Source organism: Ursus maritimus, unplaced genomic scaffold (assembly GCF_017311325.1).
Source record: "Ursus maritimus isolate PB19 unplaced genomic scaffold, ASM1731132v1 scaffold_30, whole genome shotgun sequence".
Classification (NCBI taxonomy): Eukaryota; Metazoa; Chordata; class Mammalia; order Carnivora; family Ursidae; genus Ursus; species Ursus maritimus.
In genome coordinates, this window is record NW_024425564.1 from 30,875,937 (window position 1) to 30,900,575 (window position 24,639).

Consider the following 24,639-nt stretch of genomic DNA (forward strand, 5'->3'; position numbering starts at 1 on the left):
AAACACCAAGCCAATGCTGTTGGTTAGCAAGTACCATGACACTTTGAGGAATACTGCCAATCAAATCAGTTTTATTTCTCTCTTTATGATGGAGTGATGGCCTACCTGAAAATGGGGAGGGAAGTTCACGTTAACTTACCTTGACATAAATGAAAAACTTGACAGTTTCCAGTATATTTTTACCAGAAGAATTTTGGGAAATGGAGTTCACATACGATGAAAGATACCCTTATAGAGTTCCATTAATGGCCTGAGGGTGGTTTTCTATAGGTAATATCATTAGCCTGGAACAATATTGCATTTTACTTAGTAATTGGAATGAAAAACATACAAGGGGATAAATTGGTGGTGTCAGGAGAATAAAAGATTCTAAATTATCTATGGATGGTTTTGTCAAAAACAGCAATAGATATATAGTATGTTGGACTGTAGAGTTGTTTATGTAAAGAATTGAGGCTTGGCATTAACCCCTCGGGAAAAATCTGGGCAGCACCTCTCAAAAAAATTAAATCAAAATTGATTTAAATAGAAGAACCTAGAGATCAGGAGTTATGAGGAAAAGAGGTACCAGCAGAGAGTAAGAACAAATGAATATTAATGAGAGCAGAAAATATGTGCCTTGGTTGTTGTGATGGTATCAGATAGGAAAGGAGCATTTTTTCTTAGAAATTTTGAATGTGGTATATAATTGCATCTGATAATAATGATATAATAGTCTCCACATGAAGGATAGACTCCAAGATCCCCAGTGGCCGCTGAAACCGTGGATAGTACCAAACCCTATATATACTATGTTTGTCCTATGATAAAGTTTAATTTATATATTAGGCTTAGCAAGAGATTAACAACAGGAATAAAACAGAACAATCATAACAATATACTGTAATAAAAGTTACCTGAATGTGGTTTTTCTCTCTCTCCCAAAATGTCGTTTTGTACTGCTATCCGCTCTTGTGCTTGTGATGATGTGAGAGAATAGAATGCCTGTGCGATGGGACAGAGGGAGATGAATGACGTAGGTACCATGACATAGTGTTCAGCTACTCGTGACTCTCTCATGATATGTCAGAAGGAGAACCATCTGCTTCTAGACCACAGTTGACAACAGGCCACTGAAACCACAGAGAAAGTACAGAAAGTGAAACGTTTATGTGAACTCATTTGGTAAATATGTATCGAGTGTCTTCCATAGAAGAGGCTCATGTTAGGTGCTGATTAACATTTGAGTACAAGAGACCACATCAGGGAGTAGATGTAAGGTGTCCTTCCTGCTTCTGGCACGTTCAGGGAAGTAGTTAGCAGGGTAAGTGAAACTTCCTGAGAAATGGAAAACCTAAATGGTATTCTTACAGGGGGGGTAACATACCAAGATGTTACGTGGAGAGTCAAGAATAGAATGGCTCTATAAACTTAGTCACCCTTTGATGTCAATTAAGCTGACCTTCATATCAAATATCTTTTGAATATTCCTTATGAAACATCAGGAGAAGCAAGAGAAGGTTAACAATCCTGCTCATATTTTCTTTGTCATTATTTACAGTGTATTATGTACACAGTGTAATCCATCAGCCAACTTTAATTTCATAAGCTATTCATTGTGTTTAAACAGTGCCTTTCTTATATTAAATATTTATGGCAGTCTTTGAGAAGAATACATTAAAATGGCAGATGGGGGTCATTTTAAACATTTCCTTGATTGAAAGAAAGGGACCCCCTTGTGAATTTATAGTCTGCTTTCAAAGAAAGTTCACAATGTCTGATAATAACCCAAGGAGGCAAGAGTTCCACCAATTCCCAGCACTGTGATTTCAAAAAGCAGTGGCTGCAAACAGTCTTCATGCTTCAGCACCTCCCATTTTAAAACTGTTTGCAAGGGCACTGAAGAATGGTGAACAAAAACATTTACAGTTGTATTGCCTATTAATAATTCAATAGGAGTACACCACTTTTGCATTAATATTACCTTTTCATCGATTTTTAACCACAGTAGCAAAAATAAAGGGGAGAAATCAAATTTTTGACCTATGTCGAACAGGAAGATATATCCTAGACTCTAGAATTGTAGAACTTGGAAGCTACATTAGGAATCCTATCCTAGGTGTCCGGAAGGAGGGATGTGCTTTTTGCTTTCCTGATTGCTGTTTGCCTTGGTAATGAGTAAGCCCGAACCCAGGAATGATAGCAGTTTTTTCCCCTTTGTGTCTTCTAGTTAAACTTAGAACTATACATCTTTAGTTACATTATCTTCTTTGGGAGTCATCACAAAAGCTCCTCTCTTTAATAGCTACTCCTCTTTTCCTGCATATAAAAATTAAATCTGCAAACTCTTTTTAAATTCTGGGAAGATTATTTATGAATCTTCATTGTATTGTTTGACTGTTGAGAGTCAAACAATGCTTCTTTCCTAACCAGTCCTGTTCTGTTTTTTTCTAAGTGAATGGTCTGTATTTGATGGAAAAGGGAAATGATTGTCTCTCAAAGTGCTATTTCAGAGACAGTGACTTGTCCCCCCCCCGCCTTTTCAGCATAGTTCTTTTTTTTTAAATTAAAATTTTTCTTCTAATTCCAGTATTACTAACATACACGTAATATTATATATAATATTAATTATATAATTATATATATTTATATAAAATTATATAATTATAAATATAATTTCAGGTGTACAAGATAGTGATTCAACACTTCCATATATCACCCAGTGTCATCACAGCAAGTGCCCTCCTTCATCCCCATCACCTGTTTCTCCCATCCCCCCACTCACCTCCCCTCTAGTGACCATCAGTTTGTTCTCTACAGTGAAGTCTGTTTCTTGGTTTGTCAGACAGTTGCGTTAAGCATCTGTTTCATTCATGTTTGGGAAGAGCTTTGAAAACCTCCAGCCAGAGAAGTTGTGGCCCTTAGAGTACTTACATCACTTGCCAATCAATAGTGACCATCCTTGGCTAATAGAGTAATTATTTTACAATTATATGAAATGTATGGGTATGTGTGACTGCCGTGGGCAGCCCGATAATTTCAGAGTCCCTTTGAACTTGTATTTCTTAAGTAATTGTTCAGCAATTATTAAGTGGGGATGTGAAGAAACTGATTCTCTAGTAGTAAAAATTATAGATAATTATTACAGATCTTTATTTTCAAAATGGCTTGTTGTGGGGACACCTGGGTGGCTCGGTCGGTTGAACGTCCAATGCTTGCTTTGGCTCAGGTCATGATCTCGTGGTCCTGAGATGGAGCCCTGCGTGGAGTCTGCTTGAGATTCTCTCTCCCCCTCTCCCTCTGCCCCTCCTCCTCCTCACACTCTCTAAATAAATAAATAAATAAAATCAAAAAAAAAGAAAAAAAAAGGCTTGTTATGTGCACTGACTGTAGCAGCACATTTGAAAATGTAGTCCAGGAATTTTTCCACATATGTGCTTCTAAGAATCTCTGAAACCCCCGAAGTGTCAAGGAATATGTTGCATGTGGCTTGCTTTTAGAAGGGGATCCTTAACTTCCGTCAGCGTCAAAGGGGATCTTTAATGCAGACAAGTTGAGCTAAATAGCCTGTCCAATCTCCTTATTTTCCAGATGAAGAAAGTGAGAATTAGCAAAATCACATGACTTATTTAAAGTGAGACAGTACTGGAAGGGCTACAGTTAACATCCTCTTACTGTGGACTGTCCCTGAGGTTTCCAGTCTTTTTTTAGAATTTAGGTGTTCTGAAGCTGGAATTAAAAAAAAATTATGAACCTTTTCCATACAAAAATTTATTCAGCCTGAAGTACATATGAGCTAGTGTCCCAGATTCATAATATTTAGGGCATATTGTCTTGAGTTCCATCTTAGCTTGAGGATAGTATCTACAGAAGTCAGCCAGTATTCATTACTTCTTATAAGTGAAAGTGATGCCTCCTCCCCTGCCTGATTTTAACCCTATGCCTCTCCTTATTCTAGCATTTGTCAGAGTAAATCCTGGCAGTTCCAGACAACGTGGAGGGTTCCCAGTTGTCCCTGGGCAATGTTCCCCCAGGACATTGAAAGGATCCTCGCTTAAGGTCCAAACTTAGGGAGAGGACTCTCCTGAGCAGATAGTAACAGATGGCTTGAATATATGTAGCCACGTACCTGCTGGTTTGCTTTGTGGGTTACTCTAGGTCTTCTCTGGGGAGGAGGGACATAAAGGTGTCCAGTTCTTCCTGGTAGTAAAGGTTAGCCTCTAGGGGAAGGATAGTGGTCTGCAGTGCAGTACAATGTAGAAGAAAATGGAATGGAGAACCCAAAAGAGCAGAGATGGTCCCCAGCAAGGGCAGAAGTGGGAAAAGTAATATCGACTCAAGAAGACAGTGAGATAGGGATATTCTAACAAGGGCAGTTATTCATCAGGAAGGAATGATGGCCGATTGGATGTTTCCTGTGAATCTTAATCTTGTTTCACCTTTTAATAATCTTTTTGTATGCTGATATTAGTCGCAGTGATTTTTGCTTTTTATTTGTGGCTTTTTCTTTTATTTCCATAATCATCAGTTGGGTGTTTCTGGTTTTGTTTTTGCTTATTTTTGTAGCAGGCATGGCCTGGGCTGATTCATTATTTTTATTTTTAAAGTTTGCTGGCAGGCACCAGCCCTGAAGATCTGTGAGTGTCCCCCTCAGAGGTCAGTGGCGGGTGTGTTCTCCCCTACTGGCAGACGGGCTCTTGAGGCCCCTCGCTGCACCTGCACGTCATCTAAGCACCAGCTCATGTCAGTGTCTCCCCTCCAGACCTCAAGAATACAAGGAAAAAAGGCCCAGATTTGGCACGTTTGTTTTCAGGTGTCAGCTCCTGGTTTATGATTTTAGTACTTGTTTAAAGACTATGAAACTGTATTTTCTTTTTTCCTTTTAATTTTGACCTATCTTCATAAAGTTGGTTTAGAAGAAAATTTCTCTGTCAAGTGGATTTGGATTTTCTGAATCAAAAGTGTAAGTGATTTCTGGACTTCTTTCTTGCCAAAAAGTGCCGAGAAAAGCTGCATTGAAACAACAAATCTAATTTTGAAAACACTTAATGAGTTAAAAAAAAAACAACAAAAACCAGACTGAAACCCAACTAATGAAAGCTATTTAGGAGAAGTCAGTTGAAGTGGTTTTAAGCATTTATTTCATTGCTTTTTTAACTCCTTGACTGTTAACACTATAAATGTGAATCTGAGAAAAATTAACTTGTTTTTGAACTCTATAAAAAGTATGTTTTTTCTTTTAATTAACTTTATTGTTTTTAAAGCCCTGTATCAAGCTCTCTTTCTGTGCTTGGGTAGTTCCCATTTGCAAATGGGGCAATTTCTGCATATAGGTCTGAACAGGCTATGCCACAATTATCCTTTTTATTGTAACTTTACTGTCAAAGAAGTAGTTTTCTTCTCCAAATGGAAATTCCAGAGTAACTCAAATGCCTTAGTAAACATATTGTCATTTCCAATTTCCAAAGGCAATGGCCCCTGGTCCAGCAAACAAAGCCGGTGTTGAGACCTGGTATAGGTCCGCATCCCCTCATTATTACTTTGTATCTCACATAATAATAACAACAGTGGCTAGCATTTGTTGTTTACTCTGTGCCTGGTGAATGGGAAGTGTTTTGTATGGATTATCTCATTTAATCTTTACAGCAACCCTGTGAGGTGTGGGTATAATTTTCTTCTTCTCATAGCTGAGGAAATCTAAGTTTAGAGACATGTAGTTAGCTTACCCAAGGCTACCGAGCTAGTAAACAGTAGGGCCAGAATTCTAACCCAAGCTGACTCTAACTAAGCTCTAACATGAGTCACTGTGTCGTACTGATACATAGGGATATACATTTGTTGAGATATATGTAATGTGTTTCTAGTTATAAGTCATTTTTTGAAAGATTTATGTATGAGAGAGAGAGAGAAAAAGCAGAGGGGGGAGAGAATCTCAAGGAGACCCGCTGCTGCGTGTGGAGCCCCACGTGGGGCTGGATCCTACGACCCACAGTATCATGACCTGAGTGGAAACCAAGAGCCAGACTCTCAACGGACTGAGCCACCCAGGTGTGGCCCTAGTTACAACTCATTTTGAAGCCACTTCAGCTTAGAGGAGAAACTATAATAATTGGCCTTGCTCCAGGTATCAGGTCCTTCGCAACCTGGAAAATTTTACTGGAAAATCTGCTGTCATTGAATTTTATCAATCCCATGTAACTATGCCCATTTTACAGACACGATGTAGGAGATACTAATGTGCTCATTGTCTCTGGCTGGTGAGGTGTCTGCCCAGGGGTTGTGAGCCTGGTCTGGCAGCAGGTTGTCTCCAAGCAGTTCTTGCCAGGCAAGAACTACTCGGACCGGCCACACAAAGAGATCGAAGTGCAATTCAGTTCTTTTTTAAAAGGTGTGCTAGTATTTTTCTCTGTGGTATCTGATTATCTTTAGAACACTTTCTAGAAAGTGATTTCCTACCCACAGAAATAGGAAAAACAAATTTGTTTTAAAATTTGCTGTTGTCTAGAAAGTTACATATGTGAAATATTTCCCTCCTTTTTTACCCATCACGTTCCTTCGACTAGCAAATATTAATTAAGTACTTAACGCGTGTGGTAGTCATTGTGTGAAGAGCTGAGGGCACCTAGATGAATACAACACACCCTGACCTGAAAGAACCTCCAAATGTTTTTTTGGTTTTTTTTTTTTTTTTTTTTTTTTTTTTTTTTTTTTTTTTGCGTAACTACCGTGTACAGCTTTGACGTTCACAAATAAAGGAGTAAAAATTCACAAGATCTTCAGGGGATTGATTTTACAGTATAGATTGTCTCCATGTGTTTAATATGCATCTCAAACTTTGAGTCCTGACTCAGTGCTTTAGTACTCACATACCATAGAATCTTCTGTCATTGTGTCACGTACTTAGCTCTTCCGGTTTCTTTCAGATGTTACGGAATGCCTGTGCAGCATGGGAACACACAGACCATTTGCAGACTCTTTTTAAGAGTCTGGAGCCTGGGCACCTGGGTGGCTCGGTCTGTTGAGCGTCCGACTCTTGATTTCAGCTCAGGTCGTGATCCTCAGATTGTGAGATCGAGCCCCACATTGGGCTCCACACTCCATGTAGAGTCTGCTTCTCCCTTGCCCTCTGCTGCTGCCCCTGCTTGTGCTCTCTTTCTCTCAAATAAATAAAATGTTTTTTAAAAAATCTGGAGCTTATATTCCTTTTGGGGATTAATAATTGGGAAGTATAAAATCATAGTGTGTTAACCAAATTCAAGGAGGGAGTTTTAAATGTCTTGTGAAAGTGTAAAATCTTTTTTTTTTCTTTTCTAGGATTGTATAACTAAATATATTTAAGTTGTTGTGTATACTCTCGTGAGCCCTAACCTAGCATTTCTCTAAATGTGGTTATCAGGATCTCCAGGGTACATGGTCTTGGACATCTCAGACATCTCAGACATACGTCATTAGAATCTTGCCCATGCTTTGGGGGATTCTTAAACACAGTAGCATTGGAGACCTATTTTCTTGTCGATTTTGTTTGTATTTAAGCAGAAGCAGAAGAAACTCTGGTTTGGGGTAAAAGAGAAATTACAGAGGGATTCCTGATGCCTTGTGAGCCCTACAGGAAGCCTCCATAGATCTCTGTAAATTGAGTTGACGCAATGCCATCTGGCCTGACAACCAGCCAACCTCCTTTCCTCTCCTCTCCTCTCCTCTCCTCTCCTCTCCTCTCCTCTCCTCTCCTCTCCTTCTCTCTCTCTCTCTCTCTTTCCTCTCCTTTCCTCTCCTTTCCTCTCCTTTCCTCCCCTCCCCTCCCCTCCCCTTTCCTTTCCTTTCCTCTCCTTTCCTCTCCTTTCCTCTCCTTTCCTTTCCTTTCCTTTCCTTTCCTTTCCTTTCCTTTCCTTAGCAAGAGTTTTCTTCAGTGGCTTTAGGTAGGATGAGGCTGGATTCCCCTACCTCCAAATTCCAGTCTTGAGGACTCTCACTTCTTAGAGAACCTAATTTCCCAACCAGCACTAAAAATGTTCCCTTAAAAATGGTGGGAGAGTATTTCTACTTAGTTCCAAAGAGACCCCTTCTTCTGATGAATTCTTGTAATCTTCACAATCTCCTCTTGGGGGAAGCTAGCCAACAGTGTTAACTTTTATTATATATATATATACACACTTGCTGTGAGCCAGACCCTCTACTAGATATTTTTTATGTTACAGAATTTAAATTATTACTGAATTTAACAGTAATTTCACTTATAATAACACTGAATTTCACAATTTGTGTGAAAGGGTTATTATGTATCCTCAGGTCAACTTGCCCAAAGACACTGAGTCAAAGGAGTTAGGAATCAAACTTTGGTTGGCTGCATTCAAAACTATGTAAGTGGAAGACCATGCTTCCCATTTCTGAATCACAAAAAAAAAAAAATCCATCCCATGAAGCCACCATCTTTCCAAACTTATAATCAGCAGAATAGCGGTGAATGAAAGGACTTTATTCATCTATCCTGAAAGAGGGTCACCTCCTTTCTGAATTTAAGTGTTTACCTTACTCAGGAGAATATAGTACCATTTGCCTTGGGGCAATAAGATAATTGTTTGGTCTTTCCTTCTGGCTCTTACAGGATTAGAATAAACAGAGGTGATGTTTATGTCAACAACGTTATTTAGCCAAAAGGTGACACTGTCAATGTGAAGGAACGCTTGATGATAGTTGACTCTAAGAAAGTGATGAGATATTTATGAACTAAAACTGGAGACTCAAAATTAAGAATGCCTCTGTAACTGTAACTTTAGCACATTTGCCTGAATGTTATAATGTATTCACTGTAAAGTCTAGAAGCCTTATAAATATATGACTGGCAGTTGCCTCAGGCAGAAATCTTTTACTGATGCAATGAGATAAAAGTAATTAAGCTACATGTAGACTGATGGGTAATTAAATCCATGTGAAGCATTTTGTAACTAATTGCTATGTTCTAATCACAGATTGCTTTCTATTTGTCAAGGTAAGTGTATATAATTACACAGTCCTTATTTTCTTTAATCTGAAATCATCCCAGTTGGGTGAATATTTTTAAGCACTCTGAGTCTTAGAATATTTGGTACATTTCTTGCATAAAGGTAATTTGCATATTTTATAATTTGAGGGCCTTTTATAGTAAAATAGCTTTTAGTGTCACAGCAATTCTGTGGTCAATAACAATTTCTACAATCTAGGTTCATTGTTCAATTTTTAATTTATGTTTTTAATAGTAAGGCCGGTTTGTTATTTATTGAATGCCAGTAATGTTCAGAGCATTATATGGACTGTGGTACTAATCACAGTAGCTTGAAAAGACCAAGGATCAGTAAGTGTGATTTAAAATATAATATTTCAAATGACTCGGGTAAAATAAATAAATAGCTTTGGGGGTGGGAGAGTCTCTGTATGGGAGAGCAGCACGGGCAAGATATGACTGTAACTACTTGGCACATCATAGCAGGTATCCCTAGGCCGTTTCTGGAATCAGGCCTGGAGGGGATTTCATCTCTTGGTGGGAGCAGAATTTTGGATGTGGATACCCACTCAAAGCTTGTTTTTTGTTTTTTTGTTTGTTTTTTTTAATACAAGTTGCCTCTGCTGCTACGTAACGCTAGACAGTGTGCTTCTGGGATGCAAGACCTGTGTCTTACTCATCCTTGTGTTCTAGGCATGGTGCTTGGCAAATGAATCTCGCTCAATTAATATTTGTGGAATTCCTGTGAGGGATCTGTTGACCGAGAGGGAATCCACGATCATTTTCTGCAGATTATCTTCATTTATGAACTTCCCTTTCTCATTCTCTATGTGGATAGATACTTAAGGCATATTATAAAGTCATTTCATTAAAAAAAAAACCTGTATTTAATTCACTTTTTATACATGCTTTTTATTGGATTAACTGTGTAACATCTTTTTTTTTTATTGCTAATGACTTTTAATAGCCTTGTAATTTGTAATGAATATTCTTCAACTTTAGTCTTCCCTAAGTGATAACTATTATGAGAAGTATGATTTCCTAAGGCGACATTGCAATATATTTGTTAGGGGACCAGACACTTTCCCCCCTCATTCTTCCCACTTTCTTTCCTCCAGCCGTTTAAGCTGTCCTGTATGGTATGCAAAGCTGGAGTCTTCAAGCTGCACCCCAGACCTACTTTCCTGCCCTCTAACCTGGAAGAGCTTGTTGACAACCTGCCAGTGATTTGATTCTATTTCAGATATAAATGCTGTGTTGATTCCTTTACACCAATGTACCTCATCCCATGGTTTCTTTTTGTATTAGTATATATATGTGTGTGTGTGTGTGTGTGTGTATAGTTATATATAACAGTAAATATAGGTGCAATATATTTTATCTTTGTTACATTTAAGTTTAATACCTCAAGAGAATAGAATATTCTTAGCCATTGCTAAGGCTTCTCATATACAGGCTCTTGTCCTGGTAACCACTTCCTTGCCTCAGTGTTCTTCCTTTTTTACTTCTACTTTGAAATACATTCAACCTTACAATAATGTTGCAAAAGTAGTACAGAGAGTTAGCATTTACCCTCATCCATCCTCCTCAGATGTGAATTATCTTCCATGACCCTAGTACAGTGATCAATACCAGAAAACTAACGTTGATCTACTACTGCTGTGTAATCTGCAGACGCTATTCAAATGTTACCCATTGTCCCACTAAGTTCATTTTTCTGGTCCACGTCCAGTTGAGGAGGCCATCTGATGTGTAGTCATTATGTACCCCCAGTCTCTTAACCACCCCCCCATATGGGGCAATACCCTGTCCTTCGCCGTCTTTCATAACATTGGTATTTTTGAAGGGTGTGTACTGGCCATTTATTTTATAGAACCTCTCAGTTTGCTTTTGTGCGATGCTTTTGCATGATTAAATTCAGATTATGTGTTTTTGGCAAGAATACCACTGAAGTGATGTTGGGCACTCTTCAGGTCATCCTGGTACATGATGTTGAGATGTCTCACTACAGAGGGGTTCATTTTTATCGCTCAGTTAAGATGGTGTCTGCCTGGTTTCTCCTCTATGAAGTTCATTATTTTTCTCAATAAATACCTTGCAGGGATAAACTTCAAGACTATGCAATTACCTTGTTTCTCGTCAACTCTTGCCCACCAACTTTAACATGCATTGATGATTCTTACCTCCAACGATTATCACCATGGTGTTTGCCAAATGGTGATTTTTCTATCTTTCCTCTTACATTTAGGAATTGGAATTATGTTATCAGGAGAATCTGTGCTTTTTCCTAATATTATTTATGTAAGTGTGGACTCATGGGTATTTATTTTATTCTGTACTTCAAATTCCATTACTATCAGTATTTATATTACTGCTCAGATCGTCCCAGATTAGCCATTTGGCAGCGTCTCAGACACTGTTTTGTTGCAGGAGACACATCAGTGAACAAAACAGATGAAAATCTCAGTCTTAGTGTAGCTTTCATTCTAGCTGGGGATGAGGTGAAGAGACAATATACAATAAACATAATTGGAAATAAACTATATAGTATGTTAGAACGAGATACTTCTCTCCATTTTTCCTTCTGCCTTCTCCCCCTTCCTGCTGTCTTCACTGAGTAATTTTCTCTTCATGGATACTGTCGGACATCTTTAAAATAAACAATGAATGAAAGAGAGCCTCTCTGGGACCTCACCTTCATCCATCACCAGCTGAAGTCACATGAAATAACACAAAAGAATGAGGGAATTTCCGATTGAGAATAAAAAATTTTTTTCACAAGGGTTCTGTAGAATATTTAAGTGAACTCAGGTTTGAAGTATCAAAATGGTGTTTCCTGGAAGAGATTGTCAGAGTTGGTAGAGGTAAATTAAAGCATTTAAAAAACTTTACCAATATACTTATAAAAAATAACAATAATTTTGCTGTAATGGGCTGAGTTTCGGCCAGTGCAATTACTGCAAGTACTCTGTTTTCTTTCTTTCTTTTTTTTTTTTTAAAGATTTTATTTATTCGACAGAGATAGAGACAGCCAACGAGAGAGGGAACACAAGCAAGGGGAGTGGGAGAGGAAGAAGCAGGCTCATAGCGGAGGAGCCTGATGTGAGGCTCGATCCCATAACGCCGGGATCACGCCCTGAGCCGAAGGCAGACGCTTAACCGCTGTGCCACCCAGGCGCCCCACTCTGTTTTCTTCTTAAATCATTTCTCCATAGTTAGACAATACCACAGTAATAGGTTGGTTGCAGGAATGGGGGGAAAGGTGGAGAGTTTTCTTATAACGGTTTCATGGAGGGCTCCTGGGGGGTTGTAAATGTTAGGTTTTCTTAAGTTAGTATGAATGGTTTGGTGATGATATTTCCCTTTTTCTCAAAGAAGAAGAATTGTGTAAATCAGACTTGGAAATTTGGAGCTTTTAAAAAATTTCCTATTCAACTCATGTCCTGAGTGACAATAAATGGGTCACATATCTTACCCATTTTCTCTGTTTGTTTTCTCATTTTAAAGTTATAAGATAAATGATAGTTTAACAATTGGAGGCAATTTGTAGATCTTTGAATATCTCATGCTTGGGAATGCTATTTGCAGTAAAAACTACATTATTGAGTATATATTTTGGTACTGAGAATTAAGGATTCAAGGAACTGTTAAGCATAGTTTTTTGTGTGTTTGTTTTTGAAGTAGGTATCACACCCAGTGTGGAGCCCAGTGCAGGGCTTGAACTCACGACCCTGAGATCAAGACCTGAGTCGGACACTTAACCGACAGAGCCACCCGGGCACCCCTAAGTATAGTTTTACATAGATTAATGATCTTGGTATTTTTTTCAATATTGTGAACTATATAAAATGTGCAAGTCAAAGGTGACTTCAACATGATAACACAAAGTGGTTGTAGAATTGAGAGTTTCTTAATGTCATTTTTTATTTATTAACTTTAATATTTTGCTGTTTTCTTAAAATACAGCAACACAATCAAGTAGATAGAAACAAGCATAAGTAAATGAAGTATCAAATATATAAGGTATAACATCTTATCTATCAGGATATTTAATTGAAGTTTTTTTAGTTTTTTTGATTATTTAGGAGAAAGTATAATTTACTAATAAGTTAAAGTTCATATTAATTCTTTTAGTTCTTCATTGTAGACAATTTTTAATCTACATAACCATGCTGTTCAATCAAAATGTAATGTGAGCCATGTAAATAACTTAAAACTTTCTAGTAGCTGTGTTACGAAAAGTCAGAAGCGGGACGTCTGGGTGGCTCAGTCGTTAAAGCATTTCAGCTCGGGTCCTGATCCCAGAGTGCTGGGATCGAGCCTTGCGTCAGGCTCCCTGCTTAGCAGGAAGCCTGCTTCTCCCTCTCCCACTCCCCTTGATTGTGTTCCCTCTCTCGCTGTCTCTCTCTCTCTGTCAGATAGATAAAATCTTAAAAAAAAGAAAAAAAAGTCAAAAAATACAGGCCAAATTTATTTTCGAAGATAGTTTGATTAACCCAGTGTATGCATATGTAATCATTTCAACTTATAATCAGTGTAAAAATTCTTAATGTTTACATTCTTTTTTCATACTGAATCTTCAGCATTTGTACACTTACAGGACAGGTCAGTCTGGACTAATTATATTTTAAGTGCTCCTTAGCCACATATGGCTGATGGCTATCGTATTGGATAGTGCAGGCTTATACTCTTTAATGCATCTCATTATGTTATTTATGCATTGTTTTGGTTTTCTTAGTCATTTCTTATTTCTAGTGCTACTAAAGCTTTCTTTCTTTTGAGATTTTAGTTGGTACTTGTCACGTTGTAATAATTATAGTCAAAGTTGTATAGAGGTTGTCTTTGAGTCACTGAATTGGTATAAGAAGTATTATGTTCGAGTTCCTTCCTTGGAAGTTAAGAGATTAATTCTTATTCCTGCTCTGCTACTGGTTATTGTATAACTTTGGGTAAGTCCACTTAATCTTTCTGATCTTCAGAGTCTTTGTTTATAAATGAAATGGATAAAGTCTTGCATTTTCTAACTAGACAATTGTGATTTTAAAAATTATCTTTGTGTTTGTTATTCAAATACATTGATTAATTACCCTCATACGTGTCATGTTAGGTAGGCATGGTACCTGAAACAAAAAAGATCTGATGGAATCTGTTTTCTGTGAATCATGGTTAGTGGCCAGTTGATAGATCGTGAAGAGAGAGAAAAGTGACTTTAATTCACTCTCAAGTATAGAATTGTTGAAGTCTTACATCATAGCTGGATATAATTGGCGAGCCCTGAATTGGAATAATTGGGTCAAGGAAAAAGATGAGATCATTGGGGTATTGGTTTGTTGTTCTCCTCAGTGTCACCAAACAACTGTGTTTTATCTTTCTTTGAAAAGTGGAAAAATAAGAAATTATCATTTTTACCCCTGTGAGGGTGGTTATTTTTAAACGGCATTCACATTTTCCCCTTAGGCTAGAGGAAAGTTAACATTCTATTTTTAAATACAGAATAGTAGCTATCTAGATTAGCCTCACATAGCAGAATTTAATAAAGGTCATTGCACTTAATTATGCTTATAGAACCACTTAAATTAAAACACATTGACTTCGTTCGTTGATTTAGCTTCTTTCAAGTGTTTTATGAAACAGAAAAAAAAAGATGGACTTTACTAATATTTATTTAATCACAGGGATTATTACTTGTTCACATGTTAAATTATAAAACATTTCTAAAATATATAAAACTAACACAATTAGTTAGAAGCTAACACAGTTTAAAAAATTACTAGCTGTATCAAATTTTAACATTTTATCATATTCAATTCAGACTTTTTAAGAAATAATTAAAGATAATGTTGAAGCCTCCTGTGTATATCTTTCCGTGATTCCAGCAATAGTTCATTATAATTCCCGTCATTTCTTCTTTCTACTTTTCCTATCTTCTTCTGGATTGCATATTAGGATTCCTTTTTATCTCCATTAATGCCTTGTAAGCTATACCTCTGATTGATTGATTGATTGTGAGTTGCTCAAGGGTTCAGATATACACATTTAACTTATCACAGTCAACTTGTAAAAATATGACACTCTTTCATTATAGCATAAGAGCCTTATAATTGTATACTTCCGTTTCCTCCTTCCTTCTCTTTTTTGTGTTACTGTCATTTTTTTGTGTGTATAGACCCCACAATATATTGGTGTTACTTTTGCTTTAAACAGTCAATTATATTTTGAACTGATAAAAAATGAGAAAAATAGCTTTTATATGTACCCCCAAATTTACAAATTTCTGGTACTGGTCTTTTCTTTGTGTATTTTCTGGTGCTTTTCTTTCCATATGGAATCATTTCTTTTCTGCTTAAAGACCTTTTTTTCTTACTCTTTAGAATAATGGTCTGCTGGTAATGAATTCCTTCAGCTCTGCCTGCAGTCTTTATTTTGCCCTCATATTAATAGCTGTTTTTTGTTGTTGTTGTATTTTCATTGAATACAAAATCCTTGGGTAATTTTTCAGAGTTTGAGGATGTCTCTCCATTGCATTCTCGTTTGCACAGTCGCTGACAAGAAGTTTTCTGTCCTATGTTCTGTCCTGTGTCCTGTCTCTGTGCAGTGTCTTCCTTATCCCCTTCACCCCCAACAGCTTTTAAAATTTTCTCTTTATTACTCTTTTTCTTTTTTTTTAAGCAATTTGTTTATAATGCACTTTGGTGTGCTTCTCTTTATGTCTATTTTACTGAGGTTGATTGAGTTTCTTCAATTTGTGGTTTATACTTTGCACCAAATTTGGAAATCATTCAGCCGTCCTTTCAGGGAACCTAATTATGTGTGTGTTATTTGGTTTGGTATTGTTCTCTGTTCATTCTTACTCTCCGTTCTTTCTCTCCTTGCTTCATTTTGGATAGTTTATGTCGCTAGGTCTTCAATTTCATCTCTAGAAGTTTCAAGAGGGTCTTTTTCTAATATCTTCTATTTCTTTTCTTATCATGTTCACATTTTCTGAGCATGTGGACCACATTTATGTTTTCTGTGAAAACATAAATTTACAGTAGGTGTTTTAGTGTCCTTGTCTGCTAATTTCATCATCTCTGTAATTTATCACTCTGTATTGTTTGTTATTTCTCCAGATTATAAATGTAGTCGGTGTTTTCTTTCCTGTCTGCATGCCTGATAATTTTTGTTTGGATGCTAGACATTTTAAATTTCATGTTGTTAAACATTGGATTTTGTTTTCCTTTAAGGAGTTTTGGACTTTGTTCTTTCATAGAGTTAAGGTATTTGAAATTACTTTGATCTTTTGAGGCTTTCTTTTAAGGTCTGTTAGTATAGGTCCAGAGCAGGTGCTAGTTTAACACAAATTTTTCTCAACCAGAAAGGGGGGGTAAACAAACTGAGGGCTTCAGAGGGGAGGGGGGTGGGGGAATGGGATAGACTAGTGATGGGTAGTAAGGAGGGCACGTATTGCATGGTGCACTGGGTGTTACACGCAACTAATGAATCATCAGACTTTACATCAGAAACCAGGGATGTACTGTATGGTGACTAACATAATATAATAAAAAAAAATAAAAATAAAAATAATTAATTAAAAAAAAAAAAGAAAGGCAAAATAGCCTTCTAAGGACTCTATCCAGTCAGTAATGTATTCTAAGATCTTTCCGTCAGCTTCTAGGAACACAAATCATTCTTGGTCCTGCATGACTTCTAAGACTTGTGTGGCCCACTGCTTTGCTATGATTCTTTCCCCGGCCTTGGGATTGTTTCCTCTCATGCATGTCCAGATAGTACTCAGCCAAAAATTGAGGGGAGTCCTCTGCTGATCTTTAGAGCTCCATCTCTGCACAACTCTTTCCTCTATAATAGTTAACTCTGTGTACTGTAGCTTTCTGAGTTTCAGTCTCTTACTTCTCAACTCAGCAAGATCATTGGGCTCTGTTTGCTTTCCCCTTTTCTGCACTGTGGCCTAGAAAATGCCTTAAGGAAGTAAGATGGGTAATCATAGGACTCACCCTGTCTGCTTTTTTTCAAAAATCACAGTCCTGCACTGCCTGTTATTACTTGACTGATGATTGTTACTTCATACATGTTGTCAAAATTTCTAGTTGTTTATAGCATTAAGGCAATTCCTGTAACAGTTAATCCTTTGTGTATAGAAATGGAAGTCCTCACTGTATTTCCTTTTAATTAAAATTTTGTGTTGTCATCAGTGTGACCAGAGACCACAATTTATATGGGATATTATACATTCTTCCACTGAAACACCCATTGGTAGATATAATTTTGATTAGCATAGCCTGGTCAAGTTACAGATTTGGTTATTGGTATGTATGTTATTTTACTGTAATAGATGGTAAAATCACCTTTTATTAATACCACCTGCAAGTATTTGTAATGCTTCCTTTTTAGAAATTTTAAATTGATGAGGTAGCTGATCATTAAATCTTTGATATGTGGGGTATGTATCAGACCTTTCTATGCTGATTATTCTTTTTTCCTTAAGGCACGGCTACCTGCTTCTCCATAGAACTTCCAAACTTTTAAATATTTTCGTGTCTTAAAGTTGTACCTTACTCTTTCATCATGTAGGGGCATTGCTTACCACCCAACCCCCCTTTTCTTTTACATTTTATTCACCAGAAAACAAAAAAAAAAAGAAAAAGAATCTTCACATTTCAATGACATCAGACCTGGAAAGGGCACACTTAAACATTTACAGGAATATTTTAACCCACTTTTTGGTCACTTGCCAAAGTATAGTCACTGAAAAGAGCCAAACTGATCTGAATTATGCTATTTATCACTATAGTTACTTGGTGTGGGGGTAGTAGATTCTTGAGGGTGAGCCTGTTTTTTCTCTAATGAAGGAAAAAGGAATTTTTCCTTTCCTTTTCCTGACTCATAAGAAAGGATTTTATTTTCTTGTTCTTCTTTGTCCTTCCTTCTGAGATTGTAGCAGTGGCTCTAACTCTGAAGACTGTCTGAGTTTGTGGCAAATGTTGGTTTGCTGGATGTCACCTGAAGTGATGTGGAGTGAGAAGCTGGGGGCTCCTTAGTAGTCCTTAGGCTCTGTTGAAGGGAAAAGAACAGAATAGATAAAAGACCGAGACCACCTCCTTTCCCTCCTTTCCCCCTAGGTGCTACCAACTAAATGGCATAAATGTGTCACTGGTCTTCGATTCCTTTTACTTGTTTCTATTTAATTTTGTGAGTCTGATTTCAGGCATTTTGGTCAATTATAATAAATTCTCCTTCCAAAAAAAAGAGCGAAAGAAAGTAATTTCTTTTAAGCAGACTGGACATTGACATTATCTGTTACTCCTTTTCCTGTTTCTTATATACCAAATATAGTGATTTGAGAATTCTGAAATGGCACCGAATATTCATGAGCTTAAACACGAAAATATCTTAAAACACGGAGTTATTGAGAGCTTTCACTAGCAAGTATAATATACATGTTGCATATTCATTGCCTATGACAGTGAGTAGGTTATCAGCATGTAATTTTTGTTCCCTTAGCTCTGCTCAGTGAGCTTGAACCTCTTGCAACCACTTATGTCACCACTGGCTCCCATCTTATAATTCTCTCCCACCACAAATTCCTCTCTTCCACCACTTCACCCCAACCACACTGACCTCATTGTGGTTGCTTGGGATCTATAAACATGCTGATGCTGGATCTTACATTCCCTCTGCCTCAAGTGCTCTTCCTTCAGCTAAATGCATATGGTGCACTTACTGCCTTGGTTCATTCAGGGTTCATTTCATCCCGAGTCTTCCTCAACTACTTGTCAAAAGTAACAACGTCCTGACCCAGCCACTTTATCACTCATTCTTTATCCCGCTTTTAAACATTTTATAGCACTTACTTATACTGGACAGTATATTATTCATCTTTTAGCTTATTGTGTCTCTCACGTGAATAAATTTCATTTAAGATCTAGCACAGTGTCTGGCGCATTCTAGTACTCAACAGATAGTTGGTAGATGAAGAATGAATGATGAATGAGTGAATAGACCTAAACTGTCCACCTGATGCACCTTCAAACTGAGTATAAAAGTGTGATAGAAAGTAGAAAACTATATCTGCTGTGTAAACACTTGAAATTGATTCATTTGTTTTATATTCAAAGTCGAAATTCCCTAATGGTAACTACAGAATTTCTGGTCCTATTTGACTGTAGATTTGGCGGAGTTCACTGTTGAGAAAGACCTTTAGGAACATAAAACATCAGTAATAAAGATACTCTGTCCTTTTAAAACTTAAGTTCTATTTGTCCTTCATTCTGTAACTGGGTTGATTGGCCTAAATAATACAAAATGCTTTGCTTCTTTCGTTTCCTTTATGCTCTAAACTGTTCTCTAACTCTAACTTAGTCTTGGAATCTAGAGGAATTTTTATCCATCCCCACAATCACCTGATACTAATTTTTTTCTGAGCACAAGATACTGTGTTGTAGGTATCTTGTTCTTTTTTCCCTCTTCCTACTTCCTTTCGTATCTGTAATGTTTGGACTTCTGGGAGTTGAGGCTGTTGCGATATTTTTAAAGACAATATACCATCTCTCCGCATATCCTGCTAAAATACCAAAGGGCCCATTCATAGCCACTGCTGTCTGTATCCACTCTAGGGGTATTGGAAAAGCCCATATATGGCATAAAACACACTGTGGGATTAAGAAGATAAACTTAATCTGCCTCATTGAGGCTTATTGCCGATTTTGGAGCCTGGGGAGTCAGATGCCTTGTTTTCAGAAAGTGTGTCATCCTTTTGTGGCGTTTAGTTTGTTTTTAGCTTTCCATTATTTCCAGATTCTTGTAGAAGTATGAAAATAAACAGTATTCTCTCTGATTATGACCTTTCGAAAGAAATAAATTAAACAGGTTGCTTTTGTTTAGCGACAACACGATCAATTTATGTCAACAACTTCTTTTCTGTGGAACACTGTAATCACAGAGTTCAGGATGCTCTGCAAATACTCTGTTAACTCTTGCTTCTAAAGCAATAAAAAAGATAATTTTAAAGTTTAATTGTCTCTGAACTTACCCATAAGTGGAAAATCTTACTTTTAAGTAAAAAAATAGTTTGTATTCACTTGCTGTGCTGTCCAGGTGTCACTATAGGATAATGGGGAACTTTAAGCAAGACTACCAATCTTATGTAGAACTTAAGAGACCATGCAACACACTTGTGCTTATGAGAAAGAATGTTCTTGGTCTTAGAAGGTACATGCTGACATATTTAGATTTAAAGTGCCACGATGTCTGCAACTAATTCTCAGGGAAGAAAACAAACCAACCATGTGTGTTTGTCCATATGGAGAGAGAGAGAGAGAGAGCTCACGCTCACAAATGAGGCAAAATTTGGGTCCAGAGTCTGAGTGAAGGAGGTGTGGGTATTAGGCGTACTACTGTTGAAACTTTCCTGTAAATGTAACGTTCAAAATAAAAAGTTAGCAAAAAACACCTCCGTGCATCTGATAACTTTTGTTAGTTAGCGAAAGTAGTATAAACGATATAGTTGAAGAATTAGGTAATTAATATTTGTCTTTATCGGTGGTATGTCATTGTTCTATCCAGGATAGCCATGGTTGATCCTGTTACGATGCTATCTTTAATAATACTGTCATTTCAGTTTTTTTTTTAATTGAAAAGAGTTTTTTATAAAATTCTTGAGCGTCCAAAAATAGGATTAGAAGGAACCAAGGAAGTTATATTGTCTAATTCACTATTAAGTGAGTAGATTAATTAGGTGGAGGACTGCCTATATATATTATTACTTCAAAACATCACCATTGTAGAAATTTCCATGACCCTTCAAATGCTTAATCAGAGAGTCGTAATTATTTATGAGTTTTCTAGGTTTTTTTTTTAAGAAGAAAAAAAACATAAAAATCTAATTAAATGTGCCCTTCTCACCCTTAAAATAGAACATCAGGAATTAAGAGCAGAGAATTGAATGCATATTAAATAAATACAACATGATGTATGTTTAATTCATATTCCTTATTGGCCTTTGAGGAAGATGGAGATTGAGCGCTGGAATGGGATGGTGGAGAAAGAGAAGGAAGGGAAGGGCAAGGACAGGAATGGAGGGAACAAGACAGGAGAAGGGGAGAGCTACCATGTTCTGAGGAAGAAAGACTTAGCAGATTTTGAGGTGACTTTTTCTTTTTTAATTCGGTGTCATGGATAAAGATTTTCTGGCTGTCTGGTGCTCTTTAACTTTCAATCCCATTAATCACTGTTTACAGTTTTCCTGTTTTCGTAATCCGTACTTTTAGAGACTCTACTCCCAGTGGAATAAATGAATCACCTTAATATGTTAGAAATTTTCCAAACGATAAAGCAAGAGCCACTGGAGGAAAAAATCAGTTCTCTGATTAGGTGAAATCAGTCTTTGCCCATATTTTCATGTATGACGGTAAAGCCCCTACGTAGGACAAGTTACAGTGAGTCCTAAGCTTTTGAAATTGAGTTTTGGCAAAGTTTGATTTTCCAAAAACAGATTTTCTTTGTTGTGAGACTTTTATTGAGGATATTATCTTTCTTTTACTGTTAACCTTTTATGTCTTCTCCTTTTTCTGTCCTCTGTCATCTCAAATTACAATGGAGCAGAGATCAGAATCCAGCTGTGAAGTTTGCTCTCCATTCGGGGAAAAATACCGTGTTTCAACTATAGGCTGATCCCTAATTACTTGGGTAAAATGATAATGGATTCTAATAACTGAACTTTTTAGAGGATTTTCCCTGGTAGGATGCATTTCATTTCTTCCTAGTATTCGCTTGTCTTTTCACCAGAATTAACAACAACAAAAGGATGGTAGATGATCTGATGAAACTTATGTTCATTAGAAGAGGCAGAATGAACAATTTCAGGAAAACAAACAAAAATCAGATGGATGAACAGTTTTAGGAAAAAGTAAAATCTCTTCTCGGATGCTTATAAAAAGCTAATTTCTGTCTCCCACTTTTCCACCTCCCACTTTCTTTTTTTGCACGTATTTATTTTTACAGGCCTGGGAGTTTTTACTGGGCATTCACTCCTCTTATCTCAGTTCTTCCTGCTTGCGTCTCTTTTTTTATTTTCGTGTGTTTTTTTTTTTTTTCTGACACGTATTCATCGAAGTCCACGTTGGAGAGCAGACTGGGCCTATCTTATTGTGGCTGACATCATCCTCACTCTGAGCCAGCCCAGCTCCCCTCTCATTCTGGTTTCCAAGGCTGTGTTCTCCAGTCCCCACCCCCTCCACCTCCACCACCACTGATAGGGATGGATGTGAAGTTCCCAGGGTGTCTGTTAATGTCCCCTTGCCAGTTCCTGGATAATAGCCAGTGTTAGCTCACAGAAGCTTAATGATGAATCCATATCTGTCATGAGCTGGGATTGATGCAGGGCACATAGTAGGTAAGGGCTTAATAAATGTTTGATAGACCAATAAAGAAATGAATGTGCAAAGGAATATAGCTCATAACTGAGGTCCTTAAGGAATGAAGCTGTTTAGGCAAGCCCTTCTGTCCATAAGTATAGCCAATTAAGTGTGCAGATGGAAGCATGCATGTGTCCCAGTCTCCATTAGTGATCACAGACTGCAGCCTTCACTTTTCCCTGGTGAATTCATATGCAAGCTGACCTGACAGGAACTGCTTGCACCGTGAGTAATCACAGGACTTCCCAGAGAAAAGGATGTCAGGACAAGGATTCTGCATTTAGCTTCACCGTTAGTATGAAATGACTTTCTAGATCCTAACGATTTGCAGGATCAGAACTCATCGGAATTCTTGAGATAGAGCCTTGGAAAATCTGACTTTCTCATGTCGATTAAGAGCAAGATCATCTTGGACACATTTTGGGGTGGAATTGGCAAGGCCTAATTCTCCGAAAGTCCTGGGATTTCACATTTTGCACATGTGCTCTCATTTCATTGTGTTTTAGCCCAGGTTGCTATTATGTAGAGCATTTTAGCAGCCTTGATCTTGGAGACATCAAGACCATTATTCCTGTTGTTGCTGATTTAGTCTTACAGCTGCTTCCTCTTTATGTGATTTAATTTGAAGTTTCAGCCCACCGGGGGGCTATTGGTCCCCACCTATGCAGCTTTAAGAGCTGGCTGCTGTTTTCTGCATGGATGTTATTTCCATTCCTATTCATCGTGATTTTCCCCCTTCTATATTCATCTAGCAACAGCAAGGCACTGTTCCAGGAACTCGCTCTCTCTACATAAGGCGTAACATGGAACCATTTGGATGGAAAAATTATAAATTAAAATTATTCTGTTCATTTTAAAATATTCATATTGTGTTGCTCAAGTGCCAGTAACTGGAAAATCATGGATAATGTCCTGTTTTTATAACCTCTTTCAGAGTGTTTTAAAATCTGTATATGTTGTTACTTAGCCATCTCTTTTCCTGGAGTGGATTTTGTGATAAGATTAAAAACAAACCAAAAAAAAAAAAAAGGTTGTAGGAGTCCACTGTCTGATGATATATGTAATATTAAAATAAAGATGATACCACTGATTGTAACCCTTCTTTTTAAAATAGAAAAATATTTACTCCATGTGCAGAGAATACTTATAAAACTGTCAGACTAGAAAGGTGACCTATGAACATGGCAGACTATTTCTTTTGAAGAGAAAACTTTTTATTAAATGATTAAAACTAAGCAAATGTTTATTGATTCCTGGAACTACATATTTAATTGAAATAAAGAAAACCCATATATTCACAGCACTACCGATTTGCAGATACTGAAAACATCTTCAGCTTTTTAATTCGGGCTGGTTTCTTTTGATACCTCCAGCTCTCTATGCTGTTATTGATTCTTTAATTTCAGGAAACTAAAATTTTATTTCTATCGTTGTATTTTCTGTGTTGTATGGGTGTGTGTGAGGATGTGCATGTCTCAGAAAGATAGACCAGTAGGGCAAAGTGAAACACGTTGTTATGTGGTTTGGCTGGTTTTTGGTAAAGTAAATAGATCTCTTATTCTAGAGGAAAGAATAGTTATTGGAGATCTCAGCTTCATGTATATTTTTCCACCTCTGTGGAACGCATTAAAAATAGTAAAGATCTTTACTTTTCGCTTCTCTTTTCTGTAAGTTTTTAAGTTCACATTCACACAAAAGCCATGTGTTTTATTTGTTGTCTCTCTTGGCTAGGAATATTTAAATGTATGTTTAAAATTCTTCTCTTCCATCAACTAAAGACAATTTAAAATTGTAATTTGAAGACTCTTTCTAGAAATGTATACTTTTGGGTCAGGCTGTCGTCTTTGTGGGCCTGGTGTGTGTGCTGAGGTTCTCCTGAAGCAACAAATCACTTTAGCATGAGCAAATTTCACAGGGCTATTTGATTGTTGGTCTTAGCTTTGTGTGAATCATTTGGCCTTTTAAAATAGGCTAATCCTTTAATCGAATACGCTTTCAGAAAGGTTCTGAAAACCTGGATGGCTCTTGCTAACTCTGTCTTATTCATTTTAAATAATACGAGGTTATCCAGATGTATTTCTTTTTGATTTTTGGAAGGGTGTTATTGCAGGCCATAATATTTGAAGTCAGGCTTCTTTATGATAACAGTAACAACAAAACATATGTACATTCTTGTAAAGTCTGATTGATGGAAAATAGGATGCAAGCTGTCAGTAAACAGGTTCTTGGACACAAATACTTAGTTTATACAGCAACCGACTTCTCTGAACGCAG

General features: G+C 37.1%; 1 protein-coding gene across 3 annotated transcripts in view; it reads left to right on the forward strand.

The window, feature by feature from the left end:
* CDKAL1 (CDK5 regulatory subunit associated protein 1 like 1) overlaps nt 1-24,639 on the forward strand; it is a 624,642-nt gene that overhangs the window by 364,097 nt on the left and 235,906 nt on the right. The gene's annotated exons all lie outside the window — the stretch shown is intronic.